The 11,593-nt window shown below is 39.5% G+C and overlaps 1 protein-coding gene across 3 annotated transcripts in view; it reads right to left on the bottom strand.

Annotated features, from left to right (window-relative positions):
- Window positions 1-203, bottom strand: part of PHOSPHO1 (phosphoethanolamine/phosphocholine phosphatase) — a 12,333-nt gene extending 12,130 nt beyond the window's left edge. For all 3 annotated transcript variants that reach the window (XM_019523644.1, XM_019523646.1, XM_019523648.1), the window contains exon 1: window positions 56-203. The gene's annotated coding sequence lies outside the window, so the exon portion shown is untranslated. The remainder of the gene's footprint in view (window positions 1-55) is intronic.
- Between the last annotated feature and the right edge of the window lie 11,390 nt (window positions 204-11,593).

The raw sequence follows: 11,593 nt of genomic DNA, 5'->3' as shown, positions 1-11,593 counted from the left end.
AGATGCCCCCGCCCCTGCCCCCTGGGCTCCCCGCCTGCCCGCGGCGCGGACTCACGTGCGATGCCCGGTGCCGCCCGGTCCGAGCCGGCTCAGGGCCCGCGGCTGCCCGGGGTCATCGGGCTCCTGCGGCGGCTCCGCGGCTGCCCCGGATCCGGGGCCCTTTAAAGAGCCGGGAGCGGAGCCGGCGCGGCTCCACGGGACAACTGCAGTCCCCGCACGTCAGCGCCCGGCAGCCAATGGCAGCGGCGCCGGCGCAGATCAAGGGGAACCGGAGACCGCAGCGGAGAAGAGAGCAGCCCCCCCTCCACGGCACGCCTCCCCCCACAGACCGCTGCTCGGGGCCAGGAAGCCTGCCCGCGTGTGCGCGAAAGGACACACACGGGCGTGAGCCACACAGTGCAGCTCAGACACACAAACACAGGCGTGAAAGCGTGCATCTCAGCCACTCAGTGTGGCAGTGACACAGCTACATTGTGTGTGTGTGTGGGGGGGGTCCACACTCGGACACACAGCGCGAGTCTTACAGGCACACGCACAGAGAATGTGGCAGCATGCATCTTAGCTACTCAGTAGTGACAGCTACACACACAGTGTCTGAGGGTAACCCCCCCACACACACACTGTATGAGTGACAGCCATACACACTGCATCTCACAGGCACACACACAGTGTATGACAGTGTGCAACCACACACACACACACACACACACACACCTCTTGGCATGCAGGAACTAGCGCTTTCACTCCTGCAAAGCAGCACACCACAAAATCTGCTCACCAGTCTTCCAAAATCTCACCCTGTTTCTTACCAATGCTGCATCTCCTTCTGCTCACCTACCTTTAGGTTGTTTTTTTTTTTAAATGGAAGGTTAGTAAGTTTTTTAGCAACTGTGAGAGGACTGAGCACATGCCCTTGAATCCATCACTGCACCTCAATGCTAGTCTTGAAACGGCTCTGTCTCCCAGCTGTGTTTTTTTGTGCATCCCCAAATAGGCTGCACCAGCCAAAGCTGCTCATTTCCCCTGGGCTGTGCTATCCAGAAAAAGTTAAAAGGACACAGTAAATATTTATCAACCAAGGTTGCACAGAGAAAAGAAACTTTAGCCTTGCTATTAGCCTGGAAGATGGGAAAATGGAAAGGCGGCAGCGTACATTTGTACATTATAGACTAGATCAGAGATGCAAAAGTGTTCCTAAGGGGGAAAAAGAGCCAATTTGAATAAGAAACTATATTTATATGAACTCTTTCTTATCAAGAACATAGATGTGACTTTTGGTGCTATACTGCATGAGATACTGGCATTGGTGTCACCTTGGAGGCCACAAACAGGAGCTACACGTTTTTCTTTTTCATATATTATTTACTAGGACAACCACCACACACATTCCCTATAAAGGTAGCCAAACATGAAAGGCAGAAGTCAGTGAGATTCACTGGGCATACTGTATTTCTCTCTTGGGATTAAACTGATTTCTTTTTCTGTTCAAACTTCTCTCTAAAATGACAGTAAAACATTTCTCATTGACAAATGCACAGGAGAATTAGAGATCACAGGGACAAAAATATACTCTTTCTGGTTAAATAATTTGCCCACAGCTAGAGAATAGCCTGGTGTTAAAGACTAACTTTAGATCTCAGTTCTGCCACAGAACAGAGGATTATAGGGTACTTTTCCAAATGAGTCATATACAACTGAAGACCCATTAAACAAGCCTGTCCACATCCTAAAATATTCTCAACTGTTCTTTAGGCGGTGCCTAAGTAGTATCTTTGGTTTTGCAGGACTCTCTAATTTGTACCTGGACTTCAATGATAAAAGAGAAGCTTGTTCAAAGCCTAAAAACAGAAGGCGCAGTGAGAGGATAGCTGGATCAACAACATAAAAAACACACACACTTCTTTCTCTGACCTACTTCCAGGAATCTGATTTTTAATTAAACATTTAAGAATGTAACAGCCCAAACAAAATTCGTAAGGACCCCCAAAACAGCATAAGTCCCGATGAACCCTGCTACTTGGGTAGAGTTGCTGTATTAAGGCTGGCAAACCTTATGCAAAGTGGCTGTGTGATGTGTGATTCCAACACACTAACTTTGTGTAAACCTTCCAAACTGGGCATCAAACTTCCCATATTTGTTAAGGCTAGTTCAAGTTCCATGGACAGAATCAACATTGGGAACTTTTGTGCGGACAGACTGCTGGTGTTTAGGGTACCTTCTTGATTAAGTTGATTGGTAAGGGGGTTCAACTGACACAGAACTTAAAACACTGATAGAAGCCTGGCCACACCAGGAGTTATTGCATTCTCACCAGTGAAACTAACTGAATTGATTTTGCCAGCAACAAAGTTCTTCCACAATCTCTCTCTCTAGCAGACTAAAGAGAGTCCACTACAATTTACTGTTTCTTGAAATGTAAAGTACACCAAACCCTACTTAACCTATACACTTTTTTTGGTGCTATTCTCCTATTATGCTAGCGCCTCAGCTTGACATTTTGGACACTTACAGAGACATAGCAGACCAAATTTGTGCAATTGATATAAGCATGTGGCAGTCCAAGGGCCAGATTCACTACTGCATAGAATGAAAAATGTGGCTGATGACAAACTCCACACTTGCTGCTTGTTGGAGTCTGAAATCTGCAGATGCTGTCTGAAAACACGCAGGAACAGAATGTTCAGAGCTGATTCAGTCTGCAATTCACAAGAGTTCAGACAGTTCTACTGTCAGAAAAATACCATGAAAACAGCTAAAGCACCATTTAAATGGAATGACAGTGCTTGAATTAAATGATAACGAAGGACTAAGATGGCTAGCCAGAACAGCATCCCCAGAAACCGGAACCTTGGCAGACTCCAAAAGTTTATTTTTTTTAGAGGCACCACAAGCAGCATGGGGCTTCATCACTACCTTAATCTCTTAGTGAAAAGCAAATTAAGTCAGCAGCAGGTGATGATCTGCTTACCTGCCCTCTAGTGACATTTCCAAAACTCATTCATGCTGCTTTCCCCATGAGCTTGAGAAATGTGTTACATCCTCTCAATTCCTCTACTGTATGCTTTACCCAAACTCCACAGAATGAGGGACTTCAGGGGGTACTGCATTAACCGTAAATGACAATAAGGGTGAATCAAACTCAAATTAGATCAGTTTGGAGCCTCACCACAACAGAGAGTAGTATGTGCTGTCTCAACAGCATCTACAGATTTAGGATCCCACAGAATCCTTGTTTGTAGGGTAATGCTTTTAAAAAGTTCTGCTTGGAATTTAGAGACATTATTCATTGTTCAGGGGAAACTAATTGCACCCATAAACAAAGTTGTTGTTTTTTTAATCCATTAAAATAGTTTAAACACTAACAAGGATTGAGGAACATATCAGATACCATCAGTGACACTGGTGGCTGAACATATTATAGACAAGATGCAAGTGGGGATTCAGTCTTGCTATACGGTCAGTTGCATCACTGCTAACCTTCTACATAAACTGATTCTTTTTAAGAGAGTGAAAGATTAGGGCCAGGTATCTAGAAGGTTTATATTCCATTAAGAAAAAAAAAAATCACTTGCGTACAAGTATGAAAGGTCCATTTTGTCTACAGAACCCATGAGAATTGTTCAGAAAGTGACACACATTTGAATGTGTAACTTTTTATATAAAACCATTATATTTACTTGAATAATCTCATGTGTCACATTAACATTACATGTTCAAGTAAGCATGTCATGAAGTGGGAACTGCTTATTTCAAATCTGTACACATTCAAATATAGTCTGTATTAACTTTTATTTTGGATATCATTATTGGTCTATACAAAGTATTTTTTGTCAATGCTTTCTTGTTAACATGTAACACCACACACCAGAAAACACTGACAAATGCTTTATATAGTATTTTAAGCACCACATTACCATATTTCTGTATGAAATTTCTTTAAAACATGTCAAAGGCACAGAGGCTTAATTATGGCAAGGTATGAAATTATGCTTGAGATGACTGCAAAGAAGTATGAGTGAGATTGTACCTGTGTATGAGAACAGAAATGTCATATTCCTGTAACATCAGAAAAGCTCCAAGAAATACCAAACTTTTGACACAAATTCACAACCATAAGAAATTTCAGACCAACTAGATATTTTCCTTTAAACGATTCAAGAACATAAAACATAGGAAATAAACATCCTTTTTTTTTTTTTTTTTTAAACAGAAGGGGCTGAACTCTACCTACATTGTTACTAACACATTTTGATGCACCATGGAGGAAACGGAATTTGAATAATTTTCTCTTACAAATCTGCAACTAAATTGGAGTGTCAGACACATGTCTTTGGCTGCTTTGTAACGTTCCCTATGTAACGTTTTCCTTAAGATCTCCAGGACAGGATTTTTCATAGTTAGCACTAAATTGGACTTATCAACTACCTAGAGAATATTTGTATAGTTTTAATAGCATCCAGCAATAGCAAACAGTTTAGACAAATCAGGAAGTGTAGGATACTATAGTTAAAAGTCACAAGGTCTACATAAGGAAATAGAATGCTGTTACAAAAGCTGGAATCTGACCAGGATGCAGCAATTAACTTGAAGCATCACAGGATGTACAAATGGTATTCAGGATTTTGAATCATGAAAAATTAAAGCTTCAGCTTTTCTGTTCCCACTATCATATTTGGGCCATGTATCAGCTAGCCAGTATTCTTCCAGCTGAACTATTTGAAATCAAGCCTTGATGAAACACATACACGGAGACATTTCCTATCAGTACTGGAACCTGATTTGTTTAGAGCAGAAACGAGACAGAGTGGATAGAGTTCCAGACTATAAGCAAACTAAAATGTGTTATCACTTATTTTATACATAACCTTTGCCTCCATGTATCAGCTTTAGTGCAACTACGCACTAAGACGTACACTCATATATTATACAGTATAAACTATTTAGTACATTATAAAGTATTTTATTATAATGTATACAGGCCATTGCCAGAGAAGCCTTACACAGAGAAGAGTGTACAAAGTGCCTAAAAACAAAAGAGAGAAATGATAGTCTTGTGGTTAGGGCCATAGACAGGATTCAAAAAAATACCTGGCTCTGTCCCCACCCTGGCATTTACTTCTGTATACCTCAAGCAATCACTCAATTCCCACCTATGGAATGGGGATAAAGGCTTCAGATCTCACAGGAGCAACAGTGAGAACAAACTAATATACATGAACTGCTCACATGCTATGGTAGTAGGCAGCGGAGAAAATCCTATGAACCCACAAGTATAGGTTCTAGCCTACAGAGAATTTCCTGTTTCTGCTCAAAGCTTGTGGAGAAGAGAGTCTGGATTGTGAAGCTTAACAGGTATTTCCTCATTCTCACTGGGATTTTCTTTCCTCCCTTAAAGAAAAAAAAAGTATGAATGTTTCACAGGACAGGAATATAAACAGAGCTTCAATTCATCATCTGGTGTTGGATTACCAATGCAAAAAGAGAGGGTGCATTTCTGCTAAAAAGCTGAGCAGTGCCAACTGCTTTGTCAATAGCTACGTCATGGGTTCCTAATTTTTGCATGTTTCATAGGCTTTGCCAATGTGTGGTTTCTCTGTTGTTTTGCAAAGTCCGAGCAAGTCAGCACACACAAAGAGAAGTGGTCAGAGCATTTTTCTAGCTTTAATATTTTAACAAAGTGCCATTTTTGGACAGCACATGTGAAATACTGAGGACTATAGTCACTTACAAGCTGTTATCAACTCTCCTTGTTACCCCTCCTCAATCACATCTCTCTCACTCTGTAGTAAACCTGAAGACCAAGCTGTGAAGTCAGACGATCAACATTCCCAGCAGTTTAATCAAAGGCCAAAATTAATTTTTGTTAAGGCCAGCCAGGACTGAAATAAGCAAAAATAATTATTTTTGATGGATTCTTACTGTTTTAATTTTTCAGTTCTGTATTACTGACAGTAGGGAATTTCCCCTCAGCATCCTGGTTAGTCAGTCTCTACATGGCAACTTTCCTTTAGTTACTTCTGACCCCTTTTATTGCTTGCTGACAGCAGCTCCCAGGTGAAACAGTAAATGGATCAAATTGTAATACGGAAAATGTGGAAAATATGGAAAGTCAGAAAAGGCTCAATTCTCCCAACTGCTTATAACAACTCTAAGCTTTAAGATGTTGAACAGTTTCTCAGCCAGGAGGGAAAACGTTACTTTGTTACTCTTTCTGTAGCGTGCACTGCATTTTTTAAATATTATGACGTTTTATTGAAACGCCATTTTGGATTCATACTCAGGCACTGATTTCACTGATTAAAGTAATCGATGCAATGTTGAAGGGCCCCAAAATAATTCTACAACAGATTTTGTAAGGAGGGTTTAGTATAACACACAGTAAAGAGACAGATGCATTATATGGCTACTTCTTTTTACTTTGAACATTAGAAGGTTGGTTACCGTACATATCCAAAGGCCCAGCACCTCAAACACTGAAGCAGCACGCCTCGTCCCAGTCATAAAAATAAGATATACAACAGTACATTAAGGGGTTAAAACATTTTTAAACATTCTGTGTAAATTATAATTAAACTTTTTTTTTCAAAACCATGTTTGAATTGGAAGAAAAGTGCACTCAACTATGAAGGACACAAACCGAGCAACTGAGTAAGAAAAAAAAAAAAGGCAATCCAGCAGGATTTCTTTCGAGGCAGAAACAAGGTGTTATGAAGAGGAAAAACAATCTTCTGGGAAAGCCTGCAACTACACATGAGGAAACGCGTGTCATAATGTGATAAGGAAAAAATTGCACCATTGGTCACCAAAAACTAGAGGGGACATCTCCCCTTCCACCATAGTATTGTTCTACCAATTCAAAGATAGGGGGATAGTCTCATTCCATTGCAGCCATTTCACTCCAAGGATTGCTGCCAAACTTCTTTGTACAAGCTCCAAAAAGTGATCATACTAGCAAAAAAATAAAGATGAAATGTGCTGTGTGCGACATCCAAGGTTCGATCCTGAACTTCCATGAAATCAGTTGAGGCTGTGGTGTTCAACAAATGCAGGATAAGGCCTTTAGCTAGCTCTTTTTTAAATACAGTGCTTTAATCCTAAACAGATGAGCTTATTGCATAAATTAGTTCTCAGTGATTCACTGGATATTTTTCCTTTTGATTTTAGGAAAGCAATTTCTTTACTGTATCAGAAAATTAAACTACTCAAGTGATAAGAGTTTTAATATTCTCATTAAACTGTAGGGTTTTACCTCAGCATGGAGACAGAATTAAAGAAATAAGGTAAAACAAAACCATGTAATCAGCTTGCAGGTTGACTAAAGAGAAAGGGTAACAAATGTTGCCAAGTATCCTCCCAATTCTATCATCAATACAGCATCTCAAGTGGAATTGATCCAAGTGTTCTTTTTGCAAAGCTTGCACATTTCCCCACCTCTTGTAAAAGAGAACCCTGGCAAAGACACTGAACAAAAGCAAAGACCTTTTGACTACAATTTTATAGCATTTCTAATATTTCAGAATAATCCAAACAGCATTTAAAATCTCTGTATTACAGTCCATCGGGGTGTCAAAGATCTGGCTTGCAGGCCAGAGCTATATCAACCAGCTTGCAGTACTGCTTGTGGGTTGCAGACTGGCATGCCACTTGCAGTGCATGGAGTCCATCTAGCACAAGCTGCACGGAGCACAGGAGCTGGTGTATGTGCTGCACATGGCACACAGGTGCCAATCTAGGGTGCTCACTGCATGTGGCATCAATGTAGCTCCATGTGCTGGATCTGGCACACAGGGCCAGTCTGTAGGCCCAGTCCAGCCCTGTGACATCCCATGGGCGGGATGGACGGCAACCTAGATTAAAATTCTCATGCTGCTGATTTCAGTAGACAAGTGAACACATAACATACATGCTGATTTAACGCAAAAGTAGAGGGTGAGACACAAGCAGGATGGAGAAAGAACATATTACAAAAAAATCCCCAAAACACACCAACTACAGTGTCCTAAATTAATGGCTTTCTAACCCAGCTCTCCCCAGGTAAAGAGTTTGTGTATAGAAATTCTTGACACAGCAAGTCTCAAAGACAACACCTATTTACTGCCAAATATAGTCTATTCACTGTGTGTACAGGGGCACTGGTCTTATGAAAATGTTGCCAGTTTAAATACCCAACACCCAGAGCAAGGTGAGGTTGATTTCAGACAGATATCTGTACTAGAAAAACCTCCTAACCTCCATTCCTTGGCACTTTTAAGTCAGTAAAAGGGCAGCACAACTAAGTGGTTAGAATGAATGAGAGAAAGCATCAAGGGTTTTTTTGCAAGGAAAAAACAACAGGCAGGTCACTTTCTAAAAATCAAAGGAGAATAATAGAAGAAGTAACTAAACTTCATCTTAAATACCTAATCTCAGCAAAGGCTCAACTAACTGGCAGAAAAAATGCATCATTCTAAAGAGAGCTTTGGGGTTATTACTTTTCCAAAAGCAGAAGGTGCCCCCTGCTGCCCACAAAGCTTCCTGAAGGAGCACCAGAATGACCAGAAATTCCAAGGGAAAAACTATAAAAAGGAATAAGTTCCACTACTTTTTTATTTAGAGCATCATATTAAAAATTAGCAACCCCAGAAATATCTGGCTGCTACCAAAAATGTCTGTGTTAAGTGTCTGTGAACTGTAAGACAGAAAGAAATTATCTATAGCTGAGTGACCACACAGCAGCAAAACACTATTATATTGATTGGGAAATGCAGAAAAAGCATGCCATCCTTTATTTTTAGCTTATCTTTTCTTTGGAGCAGAAGCCTCTCATCATTTTTATGCAATATCTACCTTAATTTCTTTCAAGCCTCTCCTTCAGGCATGATATACTATGTCATTCATTTTCAGGCAAGTAACAGCTCACCAAGGACTCAGATGACAGGATTAGTTGATTTATAGGTATTGTGGCTAAAAGGGACTCTCTTCTGACTATGCAGTTCAACCATAGTTAACTGTTCAAAAACTTAATCTCTCTACAATGTTTGGATTTGCCTGGAAAAAAAAGCAAGTTAATTATTTTAAGGCAAGTAAGTACTGGAAGTCTAAGGAAGAAACAGTTTTCAGACCATATTAACAGTTTTTAAACAGCTTCTTAAGGCCAGAATATCCTCATTCATTAAATTTACTCTGATGAGTAACCCAATGTTTAGTCTCGCAGGAATTAAGGACCATTGAAAACCTGACCACCTTCTACACCTTACACCCCCCCCCCATCTGTACATTTGGTATACCAGCCTCCCCCCCCAACAAGAAAAACAAAAAAAGACAGACACTTCATGCACTTACACCTTTAAGAAGATGAAGAAAAAAAATATGCAACGTTTTTCATATTGCTGAGTTCACGATTGGAATGTGCACTGAAACTCAGTGATGAATGTGGCATAAAGAACCTATGAAGAATACTCTTCATTCCCAATTTTGAAAAACTAAGCAACTAAAGTGTAGCCCTTTTTTCTTTTTCAGAGAACAGGGATGAAGGAAAGAGGATAGGCTTGCATTGCAAAGACTTCAACTGTAGCGGCAAAAAATTAGATTTTGTAATTATACAGGAAGCTGAACCTGATTGTATGCACAGTATGCTATGCCACTAATTTTTAGGTGACTTCTACTATACAGGTTTAGAAAGCTTCCTCCAAGGATCAGTCTAGGGGAAAAAGGAGACAATTCAAATATATGACGACTCAAAGATGTCTGTGGCTGTGTTAAGTGAAAGAGTTCTAGAAGGGTGGAGCAAGGCAAAAGAGGAAACTTTCATTTTACTTTTGTAGAAGCAGAGGCAAGGAAATAAATAATTTTGAGATCAAATTCTGAAACAGCAGCAATTAATAAAACCATTAGGAACCTGTCAAATATGGAGGCAGTGGAAGAAAAACGTTTCTTGTTAACATTATTTTAGGCCCATTGGAGGCTAGAGAGAAGAGAGATCTAGGCAGATCAAGAAATAAAAACAGCCAAGATTGGAAAGAATTAACACATGAATAAAAGTTTCTACAGAAGTGATATTTATGGAGATGGTAACTGAAGAAGTGTTGGGATCACAGAAGACTCCCATATTTCTGATCCTGAAGGCAAAAGCAAGGAAGAGCAACATGAGTCACAACCACGGGAAAATAACTTTAAACCATATCTTTAGTGTTTAAAACATTCAGTACTAGCAAAAATTACAGTGTCATCATTACCATCTGAATCAAAAGTCAGAGACAAAAAGAAAGGGAGATCAAAGGGATGACAGATGTAGTGCAAGATGCCACTCACGTAAGTGATACTTAAGGATACAATAAGGATTGGGTGAAGGGGTAGAAGAAAGCTAGAGAGAGAGCCCTGAGCCACTCAACAGAAAGGGATGCAGGGGATGCCTCCCCACCAAAAATGAAACAATTAAGAGGTAGGTTTTGAACTGGGCAGAGTGTACTTGAGACACTTTTTTCTTCGAGGCACTTGAAGACCAAAGGGACCGTTCTAAAGCTGTACAGAAAGATAAGGTAGGAAGATGCTCACACTCTTAGAAGTTAGCCCCCAAAACCTGCATCTGTATGATATGAAATTCATAGCTGGTGCCTTATCTAAAAAGGTCAAAACCAAAATCAGATTTTATTAATCCAAGTTTTTATTTTGGTTTTGCATGTCCTGAGATCTTTGCAAAAAATTAGGTTTTATCTATATACATACAAATATATTGGATATGAAGCAACTAAATGTATCCCTTTGCTTGCCTGAAGAGGGCATAGCGAGCATCAGCAAGTAGTAAAGTCTTCTGTAAAGAGAAGATCAAACAGTTCTACAATATTTTGGTTATAAGTAATGAGTAAAACAAGTAACTGATGTGAAGTCTTTTGATGTAGCAAATTATGTTTGATGAAAACTGGTTAAATGTTAATGGGATTTCAGAAACTGCAAGGTGTTTATGATACAGGCTCTCTCAAATTTAATCCAGCAAAGACCTAACATATTACATATTCATAAATACTGAATACACCTTTTTCCAACTCTTGGAATTTGGCTGATTTAATGAGAAAAAAAATCACTCGGTGATCTTCAGCATTAGTATTTAGCAATCTGAAAAACTGACAAATTTGTGACCAATGTTTTAACTCTAACATTTTTAACAGCACCTCTGACTTGTTGAGGTAGGGTTTAATGCAGCAAAGTTTGATTATTTTTTTGCTAAAAGTGAGAATAGTATGATAGCTTTTGCAACAAAACACTGCTAACATCCGTTCTGATCTTTAACATTCCCTATTATAACTACGCAAAAATTTTCCAAGTTTAAAAAAAAAAGAACATAAATGTTGCTCCTTTTGAAAATTTAGCGTACAAGGTTTTTTAGCTCAGCAGCATGCTTTAAGCAAAGTCTGGAAATTAAAATCTGTTTGTTTCCCCATTAAAAACTACAATATTTAAGGAGGCAAAACCCTGAGGTTACAAGGGTTTTTTTTTCTTTTGAGCATTACTGGAAAAAGTGGCAGATCTCTGCTTTCAGGAGAGTTTTAATGTGTTTGGGCAATACAATTGTTTCATTTTGTAAAAAAAAAAAAAAAAAAAAAAAAAAAAAAAAAA

This window comes from Gavialis gangeticus, unplaced genomic scaffold, assembly GCF_001723915.1.
Source record: "Gavialis gangeticus isolate Ggan-Ray unplaced genomic scaffold, GavGan_comp1, whole genome shotgun sequence".
NCBI lineage: Eukaryota > Metazoa > Chordata > Crocodylia > Gavialidae > Gavialis > Gavialis gangeticus.
Note: the sequence above shows the minus strand (reverse complement) of the source record. Positions and strands in the feature narration are given on the sequence as shown.